The following is a 23490-nucleotide window of genomic DNA, read 5'->3' as shown; positions in this document are numbered from 1 at the left end:
AGCTGGTTGTGGAGGCCAAATCATTGTGTATATTTAAAGTGAAGGTTGATAGGTTCTTGATTAGTAAGGGTGTCAAAGGTTATGGGGAGAAGGCAGGAGAATGGGGTTGAGAGGGATAATATATCAGCCATGGTGGAATAGCAAAGTAGACAAGATGGGCCAACTAGTTTAATTCCATTCCTATTTCTTATTTTTTTATGGATGTTGTACACAGTTGGAAATTATTCAGAAGATGTGTAGCTCAGATGGTTGATGGTTGGGTTCAATTGTTCTATATTGGCAATTTACTTACAAATGTTTCATCACCATTTGAGGAGACATCATCGGTGCACTGTTGAATATGGAGTGTACTCTAAATGCTTGGCCTTTATATACTTTTCTATCAGCTGACTGGGCATAATTTCTGAATCTCAGTTGTGATGAGGGGAGGAAATCTCGTCGCTGATTGGCTGTGTGTCAAACTTCGTGCATTGTGGGCTGGAATTTTGCCCACATTGGCCCATAAATAGGATTGAGGTCTACATATTTGTTTACAGATTTGTTCATGGAAAACTACACTTCTAGAAATTCTCTTGCATTCTAGCAATTCTAGGAATTGCTCACTTGTGCCATGACTTTCACTGTTGTTTAGTTGAATTTGTGCCCTTCTCGATCTTCAAGGGTAGAGACTAGGGAGAATTGGTCATGCCACTTTACAGCCAGTTGATGTTCCTGAATTCATGTGGATAGTTTTCTCGCAGTTTGTAATATTTAATATTTGCTGCAGTCCCCACATTGGATTTTGACCAAAGTTCGACACACAGCCAATCAGCGACAAGATTTCCTCCCCACATCACAAATGAGTTTCCAAAATTATGTCCAATTAGTTGTTTAATAAGTAGATAAAGCGCAAGTATTTGGAGGACACAACACATTCAACACTGCACTGACAATCTCTCCTCGCATGGTAGCGTTTGCAAGTAAATTGCCAAGATCGGAGAACAGCTCAACTGGACCCAATCATTGTACACAGTAACATAAGCAAAACCTTGGAGGGACTCAGCAGGTCAGGCAGCATCTATGGAAATTAATAAACAGTTGATGTTTTGGGCCGAGACCCTCCTTTATTCATTTCCATGGATGCTGCCTGACCTGCAGAGTTCTTCCAGCAGTTTGTTTGGATTTTCAGCATCTGCAGACTTTCTCATGTTTGTCATTGTACACAGTCCTCCAGATGAGGTCTCACCAATGTCCTACATAGCTGACAGATAGCCTTCCTATTTTTGTGTTTCCCTTTCTATTTGGTGGACCCTCGTACGAGCCTCCTGAGAATTGTGCACCCCGTTGGATTCCGATGTTTTTAATCCAAGGTTCTTTCAGAGGTCAGGAAAGAGGCGCAAAACTTGTTGATTGTTTTATTAAGCATTAATTGACCAAAGATAACTGAAAACAGACAGTGATAGAAGTCCATGAAGTGAAGGGAGATAGAAGCAAAAAGATTGTGCTCTATGTGGTCAGCTCTTTTATACTGCATGGATAAGAAAACTTCCATTTAAATTCACAGATAAAAGTTAGCCAGTCAGACAGCCGCTATTCAAATAATGCAGCACCAGAGAAGCTTCCAGAGCTTTCCAGAATCATACAAATATAACCACTAGGAGACACATTCAACAACTGTATATAGATACTGTAGCCACTAGGAAACATATTAAATAAATAATAAATTGTAAAACTGCAAAGAAAATAACAATTAGATCCAACAACTTGGACACACAGATCCATCTACATTTCAGTGATTTACAATCCCTCATCAATGAGATAGTGTGCTTTTTTTATATTTCAAACCAAAATGGAAAATTTCCCATTTTCCCATTTTATACTCTATTTGTCAGATCTTCGCCCACTCATTTAACCTATACACATCCCTCACTAGGTTGTTGCTGAATTTCCCTTCAGGACTATCCTCTGAAGGCACAGAATTTAGCAGAAAACAAAAATCCGAGGGAATGCCACTTAACACAAAGAGAATCAGATTTCTCCACAGTCAAAGAGTTAGTTAACTAGCAATTCTAGTTTAGTTAGCATTGAAAATTCTGTTATACTTAGTCATTTCCAAGGTTTATTAGAACAAAAGTACTTCACAAATACTTTAAAAAAAATCATCATTTCTCTAATTATACTTCAGAAAGTTGCTAAACAACATGTGGTATGGAACAGCACATGATCATTGGCAGCAGTCTCTGGATGTCTGTGGCTAACTGTACATCTTTGTACTCCAGTGAAAATATTTTCACGGTGTCTTAGAAATATTCCATCCTTGTCAGTTTATTATTTCCTTAAGCAACATAGAGCCAGTTAGCAACTATGTGCAAGAATGCACTTTTTGAGTTAATTAGAATTTATTTTTAAATTTTATACCCCCATCATTATTTCTACTGGTATCTTGCAACAGAAAAATTACAAAGTATTAAAATGGCCAATTTTCAGAAGTCTGATAGTGGATAGAAGTAGCGAGCAACATGTGTTGTAAAACATTTCTTGCCATATTAAGGCTTCCTTTCTAATACAGTTTCTCACACTGCAGCTGCTCAACACCCATTTGGAAGCAAGATCTGATCCCACATGATTGTGTGTCCCAGTTACCTTAGCTGAACATCAACATGTGCACTTGGCCTTGACTCCTGTAGTGATCTGTAGCAGTCCACTCTGAAGTTTGGCACCACTCCTGCTAATTGAGCTATGCAGCATAATTTTGGAGACAGATCTTCCAACCTGGGACTAGAACTATTGCTGGAACTTACCAGCATCTCATAAAGTCATGGATGGTCATGGAGCCTTACAGCATAGAAGCGGGGCCTTCAGTCCATCATACCCATGCTGATGATGATGCCTATCTGTGCTAATCCCATTTGCCTGCATTAAGCTTCTGATCCTTCCTATTTAAGTATCCATCCAAATTCATTTTAAGCATTGAAATTGTAACTGCCTCTATCACCACTTCTAGTAGCTTGTTCCATATAAGCACTGCTCCCTGTGTGGAAATACCTGCTTCTCTTTTCTCCTTTACATTTCTCTGCTTTCACCTTAAACTTGTGCCCATTAGTTTTGGATTCTTCTATTCTGAAAACAGTACTCTGTCTATCTACTCTATGTATTCAACTGATAGTCACATTAACATCTATAAGGTCTTCCCTCGGACTCATACGCTCTATTGAGAACAAACCCAGTATGTCCAGTCTCTCATTGTAACTGAAACCTTCTATTCCCAGCAACATCCGGGCGAGTCTTTCAGCACTCTTTTAATGCTACCACATCCTTCCTGTGATGAGGTGACAAGGACTGTAAACAGCGCACTAACCATGACCTGACCAATGTTTTGTGCATCTGAAACATGATGTCCCAGCTCTTATGCTCAATGCTTTGGTTAAGAAGGCAATCATGCAGAATGCCTTTTTTTTCTTCCCTATTCATTTATGTCACCATTTTCATGGACCAATGAACTTGGACCCCAATGTCCTGGTACATTATTTCTGAAGTCCCTGCCATTTATTCCATGGATCTGTATTTCCCCACAGAATTTCCAGTTTCCAATACTGCTATGGCTGTAAGCACCAACAGCATCTTCTGCCTTGCCATTGCCAACAATAACTGCTCCTCCTTTGCGCTGGTGGACTCCAACGGTGCGGCACAACTTCTTGTGTTCAAATGAATGCCAGCAGCTTCCTAGTTTTCAGGGCAGGAAGGCTACCTACTGAGCTTGTGCTGGGTTAAACCTGGGGGTCAAGCACAGCAGTCTCTTTTTAAATGAATGGAAGATATTGACTGAAGGGGAAGGACTGTAGACCTCATTCCATTATTTAAATATTACAGTCTTTTAAGTACATTTGAATGTTTTAACTGTAAACTGAGCTTCATGCGCTTTAATTTTTAAAAAATGGAACTAGTGTTAATATTGCTTGTAGAATTGGAGCAAGAGGAGGTAGGAATCAAACAGTGATCAACCTCCAAGAAGTGGTAATCCTCTTAAATGTGTGTTGAGGAGGTGGAGGTAGTAGAGAATATCTTTCCAGCTGTTCATACTAAGTTCATCTGAGGATAAGGAAGGACATATTTCCGATCCATTTGAGGATAACATAGTGGCTCAGTCAGCAGAGCAGCTGGCTTACAGCTCCAGTGATCTGGGTTCAATCCTGACTTTAGATACTACCAAAATGGAATTTGTTTGCTCTTCCCGTGAGCGACTGGTTTTTCTCCAGGTGCTCCAATTTCTTCCACATCTCAGGAACTGTGCCTCTATATGTTTATGTATGAATAAGCAGATGAATCTGGGAAGTAATAATGGGAATGCTGGGATAATAAATGAGATTAGTGTAAACAGGTGGCTGATGGTTGGTACAGACTTGAGTAAAAGATACTGTTTCCTCTATGACAGCAGCATTAAGTTTCAATTTGTCAATATTAGCATTCAATAAGGATTGCATACTGGAATCACAATCTGCCTGTGCTGTTTACTTCCAACGGGTATTCATGACCCACAAGAATTTCCTTCCCAAAATGGCAGCCAGCATGAATCACTTTTGCAGGAAAATAACTTAAGATTTTTGAAAAAGATGAAAACTATTCTTCTTAAAATATCAGGTTGCATGACTTCACAAGTAATATAGCTTTAATTATTAAAAAAGCTTGTGCAAAATTATATGGTTTCTTTACCAAACATATTCAGTAAAGGTGATTATAAATGAAAAGATAAAATAAAGCAAACAAAATTAGATTTTGTGAGAGTTCATTATTATTAATAGTTTTGGAATGAAGAGATAATTAGTAAATTATGTGCATTTATCATGGTGGTATTTGAATGATTCAAAACTTTGAAAGGGAGGCACATGATTCACTCTTAAACTATGTATTAGAACAGATCATGCTGATCTTGTCCCCATACACAGAAACAAAACCTTAAGTTTGCACAAGTTCATATTTAGGCATGCTGAATGCAGGGGAGCTCCCTCACTAGTCCTCTGCATGATGGTCTCAGCAGTGAATGGAGCTTAGGTGGCATTGCGCAGAGATCCTTCGACAGGCTTTTGGACAGAGGCAAAGTTAGGGGCATATTGCTTTGTCATTTGCAAAATTTCTCATTGGATTAAAATTTCATGTATTACTATACTATGAGCATGGTATTGTTAGGGTAGCTTTTAAATCAATCACATAATTGCATGATTTATTTGGGGAAACAAATGGTTTTAACTCCCAGGGAATGCAACAAACCAATATTAATAGGCAGATGTAACCTATATTCATTCAGTTTATAAAAAACAAACATTAACTTATATTGCACAAATACATATGATGACCTAAAATTGTTTTCTATACCAGTATGACCATACCTGACTTTTTAAACTAAGGTTACAGATTTGGTAACATGGACAAATGTCTAGCTAAGAACATGGTCCCATTTTCACAACATAAAAGCAACTCTGAAGCAAGAGAATAGACACTAATGCAATAGTTTCCCTTGTTGCCAAACACCTATCTCTGCAGCCATCACAGTATCCCACCTTTCCATTATTTCACACCTTTGGACCTTTAAGGCAAATTACAATATAAAAAAATCAAAAGAGTTGTTCCCCCCCATTGAGACATAATTATGAATTTAAAGAGTTCTGACATTGAAACAAGCAGATATTTTGGCACTGTTTAGAATTACCCTTAGATATCCAGCCTGTATGTTTTATATAAACTTTCAGAGGTAAATTAATTTTAGAGTATTTCTAAGACTGAAGCATATATGGGGTGCCATGCGCAATCATAACCGATTGAAAATGGACGTGGGAGCACAGAGGAACATCGGGAAATCTCCAGGAAGACCTTCTTCGTTGCTGCTGCTGCTGTGAGGTCCGGGACTCTACTGGGAAGAACAGGTCCCCAGTCCTCGGGGTCGCATTGCCGATGGCCATTGGCGGGGCCATCTTAATACGCTCGGCAGAGGATGGTGCTCGGAGAAGCTGTGCCGGAGGGGATGGTCGTCGGCTCGGAGGTTCGACGGACTCAGAGTCCGCTGCGGTCAGGTCGCTTTCCGTGTGTGCTGTGTCTGCGAGGCTGGGTTTGACGGAGCTTTCATTGTGTGCTGTGTCTGCGAGGCTCAGTCGGGCGGCGCCGTGGAAGTCCATAGCGGGTGTATTCTCTTCAGCCGCCGGCGTGGGATGGCGAGTCTGTCAGGACCCTGGGGACTTGTGGAAACTGTGTGGTGATTTCTTTTGAACTTATAGTCCTTTAACATCTTTGGACTATTTTTACTGTGCCCATGGTCTGTTTTTTTAAATCAATTATGCCATTGTTTGCACTGTTGTAACTATATGTTGTAACTATGTGGTTTTGTACAGGTCTTGTAGCTTTAGTTTTTGGTCTTGTTTGTCTGGTGGATTTGGAGCTCCTTTCCGGGGAACGCGTTAAGACGGTAGCGCGATATTAATATGCAGCAGCCTCTCCAGACTCTGGATTGGGGATTGCTAAATGTTATGTGGATTTTCTGGTGTAGTCTGTTTTGTCATATGCTTTTGTGATATCATTCTGGAGGAACGTTGTCTCATTTTTTAACTGCATTGCATTTGTGGTTTCTAAATGACAATAAACTGAATCTGAATCTGAATATATATATTTTAGAAAGCTAGTAAGGACACATCCAAATGAAGGTGGGGGATGAATATTTTATGGGAAAAAATGATTGTGCAATTGCAGAGGAAGTGAGGTGATCCATTTTCTAGTTAAACAGAAATCTTTTCATCAGAAGAAGTTGGCACATATCCTATTCTGAATAAGAATAAGAAATAATAGCTGTATGGAAATAAAACCAGAAAAGGTCAGAAATACTCAGCAAATCAGGCAGTATCTGTGGAGGGAGAATTGGGTAAACATTTCAGGTTGATTACCTTTCATCAGAAGAAAAGTAGCAGTGAATCATTCAATAACATAAGAAATATTACTCCATTTATTCAATCAACAAACATTTCAATCTCTACTGATTAAGACCAGTGCAACATTTTTCCATTCGTGATACTGATTCTCTGTTGTCTACTGAATCAAACACAATATTAGTTTCATGGTTGTATGAAGTGTGGAAACTCTATTGAAACTATCCATATTTATTTTATAAAGTATATGTGCAGCCACCAGAAAGGGAGGCTTTCATTCTATTAATGCAAGACAAATTTGATCCAAGGCGATAAAACCATCTACTCCTCTGCAACATCTGAATCTTCAAAATTAACTTTTTAAAATTCTCACTTATCATATCATGTTTCATCCATTCCTCTTCTGCATGTTATTCCCAAATCTGAGAAGGGTGACATTAATTTTGCTTCAGAGCCTTTGAATGCCTGTAATAGCATGTATTGATTTGCTATTGTGCCTTCTGTCTTCCTCTTGCTCTGCGACTGCCTTGGTGGATTGAGCCAATAGCTTAGTTGAGATTTGTAACCTGTTGCGTGGAATTGTGCACATGAATCGAGCTCCAGCTGTTCCTTATATTCCACCTCACGCAGCCAAAAGACAACCCCAAGTATTTCCATATTTATGATATTATCAGCATTCCTCAGGCTTGCAAGAGACATAATGAGCTTCTCTCTTATTCTAGCTTTCCAACTTCTGTGATGCATGTGTTTCTCTGCGCTGTCTGGACATTATTCATATCATCCCAAAGCAACTTGAGCTTTCTTAGAGACATGTCTTTCAAAGAAACTTGGCTGTCCTCAGTTAGGATATCCATTTTGAAGCACACAAAGTCTTTGATTTCCTCCGAAATCCTTTGCAGGCTGGGAATTCAGCACCTCAATTCGGGTAGAGATTGGCAGTGTCAATAGGAAGAAGTGAGGGAACTAGAAAAAAAATTAGAAAGGGAAAGATGAATAAAATAATTGACATGGAAAATTACAAAGAAAAATAAGGAAAAGAAAGACAATTTGCTCTCAGAGTGAATGAAAGCAGTGAGTAAAGGGTAAAAGTGGAAGTGAGAAAAGAGGTCTTAAAACAAAAAAAGTGTGATTGATAGAAGGAGAACAACAGCATGAATCTGAAATTAAAAAAGGAAGTCACAATGCTAATAAATTACACATTTCAAACAAATCTTAAGGGGACATCCATCCTGGCTGATTTGTTTTTGTCTAGTTATATTTGGTCAATTGATAATTATACTACATGGGAATATGTAATAATACTGAGGATGTATTTCTGCACACATGTTAGTACTGTACTTTGTTAATCTTTATGAGAAAATTAATCTTTATTTCAAATAGATAATATGAGAATGGCAAATAGAAATAAAAGCCAGGTGAATACTTCCTTTTCACTTCAGTTGCTGCCATTGCACTTGTTTGGTTTGCTATTTGGTACAAATCTGACCTCTTTCAAGAGGCTCCCCTGCTGCTAAAGTAAGCAACATGACTGATGCAGTGAAAGAAAAAGCAAAGAACACATCCCATGAAAGATACTGCTAACATTAATTTGTAATCCTCTAGAATATGATTAAACTTTGACCCATATTTTATAATATATACTCATGAGAAGGCTCGTTATAACCAAATTTATGAACTTTGCCTTAAGAACTAACAGTTAATGCAATGTTACATTAATTGTAATTGTAACTTCAATTAGGTGACTTCAGCACACAAGAAAGTCACTTAGCTCAATGTGCTGATTCTAGTAAAATCTCCAGAGCAATCCCACTTTTACTTATCTACATAAAGATATAATTTTTATCTTTAATGTTATGATTCTATTTCCAAAAGGCATGTGATAACGAATTCTACTGTATACTGTATCTTACTAGGTCCTTTGGTGTACATAAGCCTAATGATTCACCTGCATCGACTTACTTACTGTTGATCTGCTGATTACTGGTAAGAATTTTTACCTCTTTTTAGGTTGTGCAACTTTAATATTCTGATGCATGTCAGCATTGTAAAATACATGAAACCTCTCATTCATGCAACTACAGATGAATATTAAGGGCTAGCTTCTAATGAGATCCAATCAGACTGGCCAGTAGATAAGCCTATAATTGGGCCAATCCCAAGCACAGCTCCCAGCACCAGAACATGTGCATTGTACTTCTGAGCTCCTCATGGAGTTTGAGGGGATGGAACCAATTTCCCAGCTCTCACTCTCAAGCATACAATATTTCCTCTGAGCCTGTGTCAGTTTAAATTGGCACAAATTCAGTGAGTCCTTTGAAGCTAGTGGGAGAAATTGTCTACCAGCAGGAAAATTAGTAAGGACTTGCATTTCAAATAGTTTTAAATGTGTTGAAGTGTGCATATGGATTTCAACTTTAACCATCTTCAATGTTATTCACACTCTGTTAAGAGGACCCAAATATTTTTAATGATGTGAATGTCAATATTCAGTTCAATACTGTTGATCACCTTGACAGCTATGATCTTCACAGGCTGTCGGAGCAGTTCCGGGAGAGCAGACAGCTGCTTGTGCTGGGTGGGTCCCTGGGCTGCATTCCATTGTGAGCTGGGGTCTCTGCATAAGACACACTCGATAACATTAAATGACCCAAGGACAGACCATCATCATACTGAAGCAGTACAGGAGCTCCTTCAAACATTATGCATTGTTGGTTATTTTATCATTGTTTTCTGCTTCAGTCTCAGTTTGCTGGGTATAGCATCAGACAAGCCCCAGGCTTTCTCCTGTTCTTCAAGTTAACAGAGGGATCACCTAAACTCTCAGATCATACAGACTGAAAGACATGATCCAAATGCTAAGTAGTGTTTTTGAAGCTGCACAAAGAAAAGTACTGGCAAAAATTACTGAACCTCCAATGGATAGACTCACTGATTTCCATCCCTTGCCAAAACTATCCTAGAACTTCTTTCCCTCTAAATTCCCCTCATCCCAACATTTTCAACACTCTCGCTGAATGGCTTCATCCTCCAAATACCATCCCACCTTCCCCCCCCCCCACCCAAACCTTCTACCTATCGTACATGATAGGAATAGATCCAGGAAGCAGAGCCACTGAGGATTAGAACTGAGCAGTTAGGATTGGGTGGGGTAGAGATAGCAGCAAGTTTTGAAGAAGACAGGTAGCGAATGGAAGGTGGCATTAGGTGATAGGAGTTTTATGGAGGAAGGCAAATGACAGGTCTCTGGGAAATGGACAAATGAGGGTCCGATTGGGGATTGTAGTGGTTTGTCGTCCAGCGAAGATGGTAAGGATTTAAATTTTAAAAAACGAAACGACACATTTCACTTTATGCTTTGATGTACATATGGCAAATAACTTTTACCTTTAAAAAGGAAGGAAGAGTTGAAGGTAGTAGACAAGATATAAATAAAAGTAAGTATTTGAGTGTTGTTAGCAGTTTTAGACCCTTATCTAAGAAAGGATGTGCTGACATTGGAGAGGATTCAGAGGAGGTTAACGAGAATGATTCCGGAAATGGAAGGGTTATCGCATGAGGAGCAATTGATAGCTCTGAGCTTGTACTCACTGGAACTTAGAATGGGGGGGGGGGGGGATCTTATTGAAACCTATTGAATCTCAAAAGGCTTAGATGAAGTGAAAGTGGAGAAAATGTTTCATATATTGGGTGACTTTAGAGACAGAGGACACAGCCTCAAAATAGAGGGACATCCATTTAGAATGGAAATGAGGAGGAATTTCTTCAGCCAGAGTGTGATGCATTCGTGAATTTTGTGGGCACAGATGACTGTGGAGGCCATTTCATTGGATGTATTTAAGGTGGAGGTAGATAGGTTCTTGATTGGTCAGGGCGTGAATGATTGTGGGGAGAAGGTAGGAGAATGAGGTTGAGAGGGAAAATGTATCAGCCATGATGAAATGGTGGAGCAGACTTGATGGGCTAAATGGCCTAATTCTGTTCCTGTCTCTCTGTTCTTTTGCCTTCACACCACATCACTGAGAGGATGATAGACAATGGACATGCTAAGCCAGGTCTCAAATTCATAGGTGCTTGGGTGTTTGTTGTCTTGAGATAATAAGGCACCCAGGGCCATTATTTTCCCTGGTGAAGGGAAGGCGAAGCTTGCAGTCAGTGTCAAGGATTTTGGAAATGGCGGCTGAAATCAGCACTAGAAGTTTGGTCCCATGTTCGGTGCTGACCAGTGCAGCATGTATTTTGATAATGTTTTCAACTCAGTGAACAGTGCCACCCTCACCTCATTGGTCATGTGGGTAATTACTCCAACCACACACCCTATATAACTTTCACTCTTAATTTGTCATGTCTCATATCTAAGCCTACACGTCCACATCCCTCTTTCTCCAGATAGTTTCATATCAGCAACTCTGCAGCCACTATCAAGACTTAATTTTATACAACCTCATTTCTCCCCATCAACAGATGTCCTGCAATTCTTAATTCTTTACTTTTGAGATCTGGACATCACTGACAAGGAATCTCACCAATTTTCCAATATGCTTCAGGAGTTGGTGGAGAGCTGCTGCCTTGAACTGCTGCAGTCCTCTGGCGAAGGTGTTCCCATGATGCTGTCGGATAAGGAATTCCAGGATTTAGACCCTGTGATATCAGAGGAAAGGCAATGTATTATCAGATTAGGTTGCAACTTGGAACCCACAAGTGGGAGTTACACCCATCGGCTTTCTTGGCGACAGAAGTTGTGCGTTTGTCACGTGCTCTAGTCTAGGTGAGTAAATGCAATGCCTTATGCAGATGGTAAACACTATGGCCACAATGCATTAATGATGAGGGAATGAATTTTAATGTGCCTGATGAGTTTTCAATAAAGTGGCTTAGATGGTGTTAAGTTTCTTGAAAGTTATTGGAGTGGCACTCACTAGGCATGTTGAAAGTATTCCATCATACTTCTGACTTGTGCCTTTTCAATGGTAGAAAGGAGTGTTAGAGGATAAGTCATTCACCATAGGATACCCAGCTTGTGATCTGTGCTTGTATCCTTTGTATTTATGTGCCTGATGCAACTTAAGTTTCTTGTCAATTTTGACCCTCAAGGACATTAATCACAGATGACTTGGTGAAGGTAATGTAATTAAATAACAAGACATCCATGCCGAACATGGCTTTACTCTCACTCATCAGTCTCTTCTTTCCCTTCTCACAGCAGACGGTTGCACAAAGAGTGTAGGAGCGGCAGCCCTCCATCTAGCAACAAAGTATTATCTGATCAAGAGGAAGCGCTGGAAATAGCTGGGATAACAGAAGGTGTAGTTGAAGGAGGGGAGTTGGGGATTTCACAATCAGCTGGTGATAAAATTCTATGTCACTCACATGTGCAGTGAAATGGTTGCATAGGACTTCAGCAGCAAGTGAGGCTAGCAAGCTCTGAATATCACCTTGAATAGGATAATAGGCATCCCAACATGACTATTTAGTGCCTCACTGAGCTGCCCTCTCTGCTCAATAACTTTATGTGACCAGTGAGGTGTGTTGTGACCATTTCTCCCGCTGTAACCACAATAGTTGCACCACAATGAATCATTTATAAGAAAATGTAAAGATATGCAGCAGGAACAAGGCATGCACATGAATGTCTTACATGTGTTCGGCTGCAAAGGTTTTATTGTTGGTACTCGCACAAAAATATTTAATTGACCACTTCCTTCTCTATGGCCATTGTTGCATAAATGATAAATAGTCTCTTAGTGTGACTTTCAAATGGGGAATCAGTTAAGGCAATCGTAGACGGCTATGAGGTAGCTTTGTGTGGGTGGAAGGAAAAGCACAGAGGAGGCAACTGCTGCATCTTGAATGAACCCCACAGTTGTCAATGCGCCTCAGAGATCCTATGTAGCTCTGCAACCTGGTTCGCATCCTTTCTAGGTTACTGCTACTCTTGCAAGATCTTGTATTTTACTGTTCATCTGCAGCTGCACAAAGGTGTGCAATACACAGCAGGCCACAAATGGTCTTGACATCCTGCAGTTCACTGAACGGAATATCTTATTCTGGACAAATATCAGAGGAAGAAGTAGATCCTAGTTTGTGTCATTAGGCAGACTTACCAACTCATACAAAAGCAATAGGACATTGAAAATTTTATGAACCTATTCAACACCAGTTACTGATTAGTTTCAGGTTTTATTGACTTCTTTGTGAAATACAAGAGTTGAATCTGCAATTTCTGTATGGTTTCCACAGTGTTCTTTCAAACAAAATTGCCATATAATTGGAACAGCCATTTTGTGAAAAATTGTGGTGCACTGCATCACACAAAACCCTTTTGCTCAAGAAACCTAGACTGCACTTCAGCCAGGCTACTGGCAAGAATAAAATTCCAATGTCTGTCATTTGGAATAGCTTCGACCTAGAGTCTAATAGCTCAAGTTATACAGCACCAAACAATTTCAAATCAGTAGAGATTGGAAATTTTGCTCTTAATATCATAAGAAGTATGTTCCACACATGTTTTGAAAATTTGCATGACACCTTTTTGGCATGAGATGGATATAAATAGTATTTTGAAAGCTTTATTTTTAGAGGTGACTCATTTGTACTGGGATTTTACCTCATTTACATTCAGTCTTGATGGAAAAGGAAGGGAATGTACAATTTAATTTTAAAAAAGCTCAGGAGAGTTTCAGAGACCTCTTTAAGCTGAAATCTTAAGTGTTCCACTTTCTGCATATGCTGCCTGACTAGGTGAGTTTTCCTGTGTTTTATGATATTTTTCCCCAAGTTTTCAGCATTTGGAGTTTTGTTTTGGCTTTAATAAGCAGTTCTTTGTCTAGAAAATTGATAAAAATAAAATGAATGATGTGGGCAGAGAGGAAATAAATAATAGCATAAAGGAATGTGGAATTCAAAGGAAACCAGAACCAGAGGATGGAAGGACATGAGTGAGCCTTGAGGTCAAATGAGGTTCAGATGTTAGAAGTCCCAAAGGTAATGATGAATTTGAGGTGCAGGTCATGGACGACAAGGAAAGGAATTTTACCTTCAGGCTTAGTGACCAAAACTAGATAAAATGCATTCAGTGTAACTTCTTGCATATCTTTGGTTCCGTTTCTTATTTAATTTTTGGAATGACTGAAGAGAACAGTGAGAAATGAAAGTTAGTCTACAGCAGGGGTTCCCAACCCAGCATCCACAGACCCCTCAGTAATGCTACGGGTCCATTCCATAAAAAAAGGCCGGGAACCCCTGGTCTACAGAAACTCTGGAAGTCCAAAACTCAATTTAGCACTGTTAAGCTGCTGGCACAGACTTTAATTTCAAGTTACCTACCTTATTGATTGCTTTTGTCATCTATATAGAAGGAATGAAAAGGGAGGGTTGTATGTACATGGAACACAGGGTGAAGTATGAATGACTGCAGCATATAGAGAGGGAACTTCTGCTCCCATTCTAAGAAGTTCTGTTAAAAATTCAATTCAAAAATACATTTGGCACTGAACACCACTGAAGCACTCTGATTGCTGAACTGTTCAAATCTATCTGTATGTCTCTCACTTAATAGTGATCAACTTATCAAGGCGGCACTATAACACCAAAGTTAACCATTAATTTCTATATCCAAGTGGTCTATTGTCTGTCCGGGACATCTGGTTGTAAAACTAAAAATTTGGAGCCTATAAATTTGGACTGGGAATAATCTCTGCTCATTTCAGATACAGTCTCTCACTGCTGTTTAGGAATGTGATTTACTCTTCAAAATGAGCCAAAAGCACATTTACTAAGTGCAAATGTGTTATAAATCCTAAGGTGCTTTCAATTCCACTCACTGTTGTTAACAATATGTAATTTATTCAATTTCTTTACTCAGTTGTGTCAACTAATGTGGGCAGTATTCCTGAATACTTGCTGTTGAACTAATTTTGAAAGTAGCACTACAATTATCATCACCTGTGGTTGGCTTTCAATCATGGTATTTGGGCCTGGACTTTCCACTCAATTGTGGGATTTTCAGAGCAGATAGGGTTAAGCATGATTCAAACCGTTGTGATCTTTTGAATTAACCATAAATATAGGTCTTGTCCATGGCGGGAACAAGGGAATTATTCATTTACTCTTGCAGGAGTTTCTTGAACCAGAAATCAGTCTCAAGGTCAGTGATCAAAGTTGAAAAGTTCGAAGTAAATTTATTATCAAAGTACATATATGTCACTATATACAGTGCTGAGATTCCTTTTCTTGTGGGCATATGCAATAAATAAAAAAAAAACAACAGAATCAATGGAAGACCGCACCAATACGGCTGACAACCAGTATGCAAAAGACAACAAACTATGCAAACTATGCAAGTACACAAAGAAAAAATAATAATAACATTAAAAATAAATAAGCAATAAATATCAAGAACATGCAATGAAGAATTCTTGAAAGTGAATCCATAGGTTGTGGGAATAGTTCAGTGATGGGGCAAGTGAAGTTGAATGAAGTTATCTCCTCTGGTTCAGGAGCATAATGGTTAAGGGGCACTAACTGTTCCTGAACCTGGTGGTGTGAGTCCTTAGACACCTGTATCTTCTTCCTGATGGCCGCAGCAAGAAGAATACATGACCTGGTTGGTTAGGGCCCCTGATGATGGATGCTACTTTCCTGCAACCATACTCTGTGTAGATGTGCTCAATGGTGGGGATAGCTTTACCCGTGATAGACTGGGCTGTATCTACTACTTCAAAACTACTACATCAGTCATTCAAAACTGAGCTGAAAAGAAATTTATTCTCTTAGAGGAGGGTGGTGAATTTTAGAATTCTCTACCCAAGAGGGCTATGGGAGCTCAAGCACGGAGTAAACTCGGCAATGAATGAGAGATTTCTCCATATTAAGGGAATCAAGGAATGTGGGCTTAATGCAGCAAAGTTCCCCACCATTGAGTATATTTATGTGGAATGCTGCCACAAGAAAACAGATCTAGCACCAAAGATCCCCAGCATTCAAACAAAACCCTCTTTTCACTAATACTATTGGGCAGGAGGCACAGGAGCCTTAGGCTCCACACCATCAGATTCAGAACAGTCATTACCCTACAACCATCAGGCTCCTGAACTGGCACAGATTATATCTATTACCACTACTCTAAACTGTTTCTATGATCTACAGGCTAACTTTCAAGGACCTTTACAACTCATACTCTCAGCCTTATTTTTACTTACAGTTTGTCTTTTGCATATTTGTAGTCTGTCAGATTTTGCCTGCGTATGTATAGTTTTAGATAAAATTCTACTGCATTTCCTTTTTCTTGTAAGTACCTGCAAGAAAATGAAACTCAAGGTAGTACATAGTAACATATGTGAACTTCGATAAAAAAAATTTGCTTTGAAATTTGAGAAGTGGCTGAGGTGAGGAATTGGTCATGAATACAGCAGTAGATGTGATGAATCTGCATTCATTGTATTGTTCATGTTCTTGTTCTGATAATAATAGGACATTTTAAAGCTGTTTGATTTTTTAAAAAAAGATTACTGAGGAAGTTCTGCACAGAACCGCAGGCACTTGCATTTCTGTCTATGTGTAAGTTCAAAACTCCCACACAAATAGTGTGAATGTGTTACATCCGAAACTTCCATGCAGCTAATCAGAAGTTGGCAAGCAGACATGGAAAATGAGCACCAAAATTTTGGGAACAGAAGAGGGATTACATTGGCTGGAGAACTGTTAAGTTCCTGGGTGTCCTCATCTTTGAGGAGGCTGGAGGAACTCAGCAGGCCAGGCAGCATCTATAGAGAAAAATAAACTGTCGACGTTTCTGGCTGAGATCCTTCAGCAGGACTGGAAAGGAAGGAGGAAGAATCTAGAAAAAGGAGGGGGGAGGGAAAGGAATACAAGCAGGAAGGTGATAGTTGAAGATATGTAAGGAGGGAGGGAGGATGAAGTGAGAAGCAGGGAGGTGATAGGTGTAAAAGGTAAAGCGTTTGTGGTGAACTACATATACCTGTCTGGACACGCCCCTCTGCTGACTGCTCCTGTGGCTCCTCCCATAGACCCCTGTATAAAGGCGATTGGAGGCACTGCTCCTCCCTCAGTCTCCAGGATGTTGTGTGGTGGTCTCTTGCTGCTAATTGTGGTCTCTTGCAGCTAATAAAAGCCTATCATTCGCCTCCCATCTCCCAGAGTTATTGATGGTGCATCAATTTTATTAGCTGCAATTTTAAAACATGGAGAGCATTTTACGACCAGACAAATTGGACATTGATCCTCAATCTCCCGAAGCAGCTATTGCCTTTGAACTCTGGCTTGCATGCTTCCAATCGTACCTGGAGGAGATTTGTGTGACTGAGCCTGCTATCATGCACAGAGTTCTCCTCTCCAGGGTCAGTCCGTGGGTATACTCCCCAATCAGGAACCTGCCAACCTACCAAGGGGCCACTGGACGCCCTCAAAAGACAGTACCTGCGGCTGGTGAACACTGTCTACGCAAGACATCGCTTAGCGACACGGTGGCAGCGGGCTGGAGAGTCGAGTGCTGAGTTTGTCCGGGCCCTACAGACACTTGTGCGGGCCTGCGACTGCAGGGGACTGACGGCGGAACAGCATGCGGAGCTCCTGGTACGAGACGCCTTCGTTAAGGGGATCAGGTCAGTGTACGTGCACCAGCGGCTGCTGGAAAATGCCGATCTTACCTTACAGTTGGCGATCGCGCTGGCCAACACGCTGGAGGCTGCGCTGCACAACGCTGACGCTGTCCAGCCGCACGATCTCCTGCCGGTCCCATGGATGCTGCAGATCCCGCCACCCGCCGGCGAATCGACCACAGCTGCTGCCACTTGCGAGTCCGTGAACTCCCCACAACCCTCCGGCGAATCGACCACAGCTGCTGCCAGTCGCAAGTCCGCCAGTGTTACTTCTGCGGTCTCGAAAAGCACCCCCGAAAATGCTGCCCGGCCCGAGAAGCTACCTGCTCCAGCTGCGGAAAGAAGGGCCACTTTACCAAGGCCTGTAAGTCTAAACCACAAGTGGGGTCGAGCAGCACCGCGTGCGAGGCATGGGGGTCGCCATCTTGGTCGCCGCCATCTTGCCTGCCCGCCTCCTGCGAGGCATGGGGGCGGCCATCTTTGTCGGCGCCACCTCTCCCCACCTCCGACCCATGGGTGCTTACCGGGCACCAAGACGGCGATTCAACTCTGGCCTCCCTGACCCTTGACCAAAGCGCCCCACACCAGCTTGCAAGGTCAATAATGGACATCCTGGTGGAGGGGCACAGGACTAGCTGCCTGTTTGACACGGGCAGCACTGAGAGTTATATTCACCCGGACACGGTGCAATGCTGCGGACTCGTGACACAGCCTGTAAGCCAGAGGGTCACCATGGCTTCTGCATCGCATTCCACAGATATCCGGGGGGGTTGTGCAGCAACATTGGTGGTGCAGGGCACAGAATATCGGGACTTTGTGTTACTGGTCATGCCTCAACTGTGTGCCCCTGTGCTATTGGGGCTCGACTTCCAGAGCCACCTGAAAAGTGTGACAATGGAGTATGACGGGCCCCTCCCACCAATCACTGTCAGGAATCCTCAGTTTTGTGGGGCTTCGTCACATACCCCGCTACTGACCACACACACACACCGACCCACACATCACACCCAGCACCATGCCAACAGCTGCGCTACTGACACCACTTGCAGCCTCTCCACCCTCAATATCCCTCCCCCATCGCTGTTCGCCAACCTGACCCCCGACTGTAAACCTGTGGCAACTAAAAGCAGGAGGTACAGCGCGGGGGACAGGGCCTTCATTAAATTGGAGGTGCAGCGGCTGCTCAGGGAGGGGATCATTGAGCCAAGCACAAGTCCTTGGAGGGCCCAGGTGGTTGTTGTTCGGACAGGGCAGAAAAATAGGATGGTCAAGGACTATAGCTAGACCATCAATAGGTTCACGCAGCTTGACGCGTACTCCCTATCCCGCATCGTGGATATGGTCAATCAGATAGCTCAGTACAAGGTGTATTCAACAATAGACCTGAAATCCGCTTACCATCAGCTCCCCATCCGCCCGGAGGACCGCCCCTACACTGCCTTCGAGGCGGGCGGCAGGCTCTATCACTTCCTGCGCGTCCCCTTCGGTGTCACGAATGGTGTCTCTGTCTTCCAGGGGAAAATGGACTGGATGGTGGACCAGTGCCAACTGAAGGCCACGTTCCCATATCTGGATAACATCACCACCTGCGGTCACGACTGGCAGGATCACGACACTAACCTCCAACGATTTTTCCAAGCGGCCAAAGCTCTTAACCTTACCTATAACAGGGACAAGTGTGTGTTTGGAACCACCCGACTTGCTATTCTTGGGTATATCGTGGAGAACGGAGTCATTGGCCCTGACCCCAACCGTATGCACCCCCTGTTGGAACTCCCTCTTCCCACCACCCTCAGAGCCCTCAAACGGTGCCTGGGCTTCTTTTCCTATTACGCCCAATGGGTCCCTCACTACGCAGACAAGGCCCGCCCCCTGGTCAAGTCCACCGCATTTCCCCTCTCAGCCGAGGCCTGCGCGGCCTTCAGCCGCATTAAAGGGGACATTGCCAAAGCAACGATGCATGCGGTGGACGAGACCATTCCCTTCCAAGTAGAGAGTGACGCCTCCAACCTCGCGCTGGCTGCTACCCTCAATCAGGCAGGAAGGCCGGTAGCATTCTTCTCTCGTACCCTTCAAGGCCCTGAAATTCGGCACTCCGCGGTGGAGAAAGAAGCCCAGGCCATAGTGGAAGCTATGGCACTGGAGGCACTATCTCACCGGCAAAAGGTTCACCTTGCTGACCTACCAGTGCTCAGTTGCGTTTATGTTTAGCAACCAACAGCGGGGAAAAATCAAAAATGATAAAATTTTGCGGTAGAGAATGGAACTCTCCACCTACAACTATGATATCCTGTACCAGCCTGGAAGGCTCAATGAGCCCCCTGATGCCCTATCCTGGGGAGCATGTGCCAGTGCGCAGCTCGACCGGCTATACGCCCTCCATGCAGATCTTCGCCACCCGGGGGTCACCTGATTTTACCATTTTGTGAAAGCCCGGAACCTGCCTTACTCCCTTGAGGACATCAGGACGATGACCAGGGACCGCCAAGTCTGCGCTGAGTGCAAACCGCACTTCTACCGTCCTGAAAAGGCACAACTTATCAAGGCCACCCGCCCCTTTGAATGACTGAGTATCGACTTTAAGGGCCCCCTTCCCTCCACCGACCGCAATGTCTACTTTCTCAACATAATCGACGAGTACTCGCGGTTCCCCTTTGCCATCCCCGCCCCGATACCACTGCCGCGTCTGTCATAGAAGCCCTGCTATATCCACAGTGATAGAGGGTCCTCCTTTATGAGTGATGAGCTGCGCCAGTACCTGCTGGCTAGGGGTATTGCTACTAGTCAGACCACGAGCTATAATCCCCGGGGGAATGGACAGGTGGAAAGGGAGAATGCCACTGTGTGGAAGGCCGCACTCTTAGCCCTTAAGTCAAAGGGATTGCCGGTCTCTCGTTGGCAGGAGGTCCTCCCCGAGGCACTCCACTCCATCCGCTCCCTGTTATGCACGTCCACCAATGCCACCCCTCATGAGCGACTCTTTTCTTTTCCCTGGAAGTCTGCCACTGGGACCATCCTACCAGCCTGGCTGTCATCCCCAGGGCCAGTGCTGCTCCGGAAACATGCGAGGAGCAATAAATACTCCCCGATGGTCGAGAGGGTTCACCTACTTCATGCAAACCCCCAGTATGCCTACGTGGTCTTACCTGATGGGCGGGAGGACACGGTCTCCGTCCGCGACCTGGCACCCGCAGGAGCACCAGACCCCTACCTCGAACACTCCACGGTGACTATGAACCCCGTACCCACCGAGGTGTATACCCACGAGACACCGCGCACACCAAGCCCTACACAGACTCCTCACAACACTCCCATACCGGGCGCCTCGCACACGCATGAGGGATTATTGATGCCTAATGGGCTGACACCTCAAGTCAGGCCGGAGCCAGCACAACCACCGTCACCGGTGCAATCACCACCGGTGCTACATAGATCGCAGCGACAGATTTGACTGCCCGATAGACTTAACCTGTAAATATACTTGTAAGAAACTTCGCCCCATGGGGACTCTCTTTTAAAACAAAGGGGTGGTGAATGTAGTGAACTACATATACCTGTCTGGACACGCCCCTCTGCTGACTGCTCCTGTGGCTCCTCCCACAGACCCCTGGATAAAGGCGGTTGGAGGCACTGCTCCTCCCTCAGTCTCCAGGATGTTGTGTGGTGGTCTCTTGCTGCTAATCGTGGTCTCTTGCAGCTAATAAAAGCCTATCGTTCGCCTCCCGTCTCCAAGAGTTATTGATGGTGCATCAGCGTTGAAGAAGGAATCTTATAAAAGAGGATAATGAAGCATGGATAAAGGAGGAGGAGCACAACAAGGAGGTTTTAGGCTAGAGAGGTGACAAGAAGGGTTAATAGAGAAGCCAGAATGGGTAATGGAAAAGGAGAGAAGAGGGAGGGGGAGAAATTACTGGAAGTTGGAGAAATCAATGCTGTCAGGTTGGAGGCTACCTGAATAGAACATGAGGAGTTGCTCCTCCAACCTGAGAGTGGCCTCATTGTGGCAGTAGAGGAGGCGATGAGCTGATAGGTCAACATGGGAACAGGGAGTGGAATTTAAATAGTTGGGCACTGGGAAATCCTGCCTATTGCAGATGGAATGAAGGTGCCTGACAAAGCAGTTCCCCAATCTACTTTGAGTCTCACCAAGGTACAGGAGGTCATGCCTGACACAGTAGATGATCCTAACAGAATTGCAGATGAAATGGTGCCTCACCGGGAAAGACTGCTTAGGGTCCTTAATGGTGTTGAAGGAGTAAGTGAATGGGCAGGTGCAGCAATTGTTTTGCCATCAGGGTTGAGTGCCCTGGAGAGAGATCAGTGGGGAGGGACTGAGGTTAGGTGAGACTACAACTAGAGGTCATGGGTTAAAGGTGAAATGCGACATGAGGGGGAACTTCTTCATTCAGAGGGTGGTGAAAGTGTGGAATGAACTGCTAGTGCAAGTAGTGGATACGTGGTTGATTTCAATATTTAAGAGAAATTTGGTTAGGTACATGGATAGGAGGAGTATGGAGTTCTCAGATACAGGTGCAGATTGATGAGAGTAGGCAGAGTAATTGTTTGGCATAGATATGTGGGTCAAAGGTCCTGTTTCTGTGCTGTAGTGTATGATGACTCTATGACAAGTAGACAACAGAATCATGGAGAAACAATCCCCGTGGAAAGTTAGGAGAGTGAGGGAGGTAAAGATGTGCTTGGTGGGAGGATCCCATTGAAGATGGCAGAAGTTGCAGACAGTGATATACTGGATGCCAAGGCTCATGGGTGGTGGGGAAGGACAAGAGGAACTCTATTTCTGTTGGGGGGGGCAGGAAGATCAGGTGAGGCATCCATCAGGTGAAGATATCCAGGAAATGGATGAGATGCAGGTGAGTGCAGCATCAATGTTTGAGGAAGGGAAACCCTGTTCTTTGAAGAAGGGAGGACTTCTCAGATGTTCTCAGAAGGAAAGCCTCATCCTGGGATCAGATGTGGTGAAGACGAAGGAACTGAGAAAAGGGAAAGGCATTTTTACAAGCGACAGGATGGGAAGAGGTATAGTCAAGATATCTGTGAGAATCAGTGATGGAGACTGACAGATCATGAAAGAATTGAGTGGTGCCAGAAATGGACCAAGTATAAAGAACAGTCAAGTCAGGTCGAGTCACTTTTATTGTCATTTCGACCATAACTGCTGGTACAGTACATAGTAAAAATGAGACAACGTTTTTCAGGACCATTGTGTTACATGACACAGTACAAAAATTCGACTGAACTACATAAAAAAAACACAGAGAAAGGTACACTAGACTACAGACCTACACAGGACTGCATAAAGTGTACAGAAACAGTGCAGTCATTACAATAAATAATAAACAAGACAATAGGGCAAGGTGTCAGTCCAGGCATCGGGTATTGAGGAGTCTGATAGCTTGGGGGAAGAAACTGTTGGTCGTGAGAGCCCAAATGCTTCGGAGCCTTTTCCCAAATGGCAGGAGGGAAAAGAGATTGTATGCAGGGAGCATGGGGTCTTTCATAATGCTGTTTCCTTTGTGGATGTAGCATGTAGTGTAAATGTCCGTGATGGCAGGAAGAGAGACCCTGATGATCTTCTTAGCTGACCTCACTATCCGCTGCAGCGTCTTGCGATCTGAGATGGTGCAATTTCCAAACCAGGCAATGATGCAGCTGCTCAGGATGCTCTCAATACAACCCCTGTAGAATGTGATGAGGATGGGGGGTGGGAGATGGACTTTCCTCAGCCTTCGCAGAAAGTAGAGACGCTGTTGGGCTTTCTTTGCTATGGAGCTGGTGTTGAGGGACCAGGTGAGATTCTCCGTCAGGTGAACACCAAGAAATTTGGTGCTCTTTACGATTTCTACTGAGCAGCTGTCAACTGGGCTTATACTCGCTGGAATTTAGAAGATTGAGGGGGGATCTTATTGAAACGTATAAAATTCTAAAGGGGTTGGACAGGCTAGATGCAGGAAGATTGTTCCAGATGT

The 23490-nt window shown here is 43.2% G+C and overlaps 1 long non-coding RNA gene across 1 annotated transcript; it reads right to left on the bottom strand.

Moving 5' to 3' along the window:
* Nucleotides 1-6956: 6956 nt before the first annotated feature.
* Nucleotides 6957-16176, bottom strand: LOC140737203 (uncharacterized). Its single transcript, XR_012101074.1, has 4 exons — nt 16085-16176; nt 11411-11525; nt 9396-9501; nt 6957-7850 (listed from the first exon to the last, which is right to left on the bottom strand). It is a non-coding gene; the product is annotated as an uncharacterized lncRNA (long non-coding RNA).
* Between the last annotated feature and the right edge of the window lie 7314 nt (nt 16177-23490).

This window comes from Hemitrygon akajei, chromosome 12, assembly GCF_048418815.1.
Source record: "Hemitrygon akajei chromosome 12, sHemAka1.3, whole genome shotgun sequence".
Classification (NCBI taxonomy): Eukaryota; Metazoa; Chordata; class Chondrichthyes; order Myliobatiformes; family Dasyatidae; genus Hemitrygon; species Hemitrygon akajei.
Note: the sequence above shows the minus strand (reverse complement) of the source record. Positions and strands in the feature narration are given on the sequence as shown.